Consider the following 977-nt stretch of genomic DNA (forward strand, 5'->3'; position numbering starts at 1 on the left):
TAGTGTGCGTGCAAGTGTGCCCTGCTTCATGCCCCAAACTCCCTGGGATAGGCTCCAGGCTCTGCTGCAACTCTGTGGAGGATAAGTGGGATTAAAAATCTAAAACTGAAATCTTATTTAGATATGTAATCAGAACCTTGGCTAAGGCACTTCAAATTGAGTTCAGGTGCATCCTGTTTGCTTTGATTATCTTGAGCTGTCTTTAGACATCTGGAGTCCACCTGTGGCAAATTCATTTGATTGGACATGATTTAGAAAGACACACACAGTGCATGTCAGACCAAAAACCAGGCCATGAAGTTCATGGAACTCCCTGTAGATCTCCGCTAAAAAATTGTGTCAAAACATAGACGTGGGCAAGGGTACAAAACCATTTCTGAAGCTTTAAAATGTTTCCAGGAGTACAGTGGGCTCCATCATTGTGAAATGGAAGAAGAGCTGACCTAGAGCTGGTCTTATGGCCAAACTCAGTAAGATGATTAAGATTAAGATCATAAGCACCCTGTGCCCCTCACAAGCACACCCACTCCCTTACCTACCCCAAACCCTCCCCACCTCTCCCCAGTACTGGACTCATTGGACTACCAGTAGTACAATCTGACACTCTACAGCTGGCCCTTTATAATTTTTTTCCCCCTTACTCTGCTGCTCCCTTTTACCACATGGAAAAGTTTTTTGTATTTATTTAGTCATATTCAATTTGGATATAATATAATTTGATATTTCTATTGTATATTTCTATATTTTTAACCTTTACACTGCAACTTTTTATAGACTTTCTCTATTCTAGAAATTATTCTTTAATTGTTCTGCCCTGTTTGGCATTTCATTTTTGTGTACAGAAATGCAGAGAAATAACAGAGAAATCTTGAGTCTTGATTGACAAAAAATAAATATCATATAGTACTGTGATACCCCTGGTCAATGGGAAGGGGAATTAAGGACACAGGAGGCAGAGGATGGACAGATCAGGGCTC

The sequence above is a fragment of the Pangasianodon hypophthalmus genome, chromosome 13 (assembly GCF_027358585.1).
Source record: "Pangasianodon hypophthalmus isolate fPanHyp1 chromosome 13, fPanHyp1.pri, whole genome shotgun sequence".
Taxonomy (NCBI): domain Eukaryota; kingdom Metazoa; phylum Chordata; class Actinopteri; order Siluriformes; family Pangasiidae; genus Pangasianodon; species Pangasianodon hypophthalmus.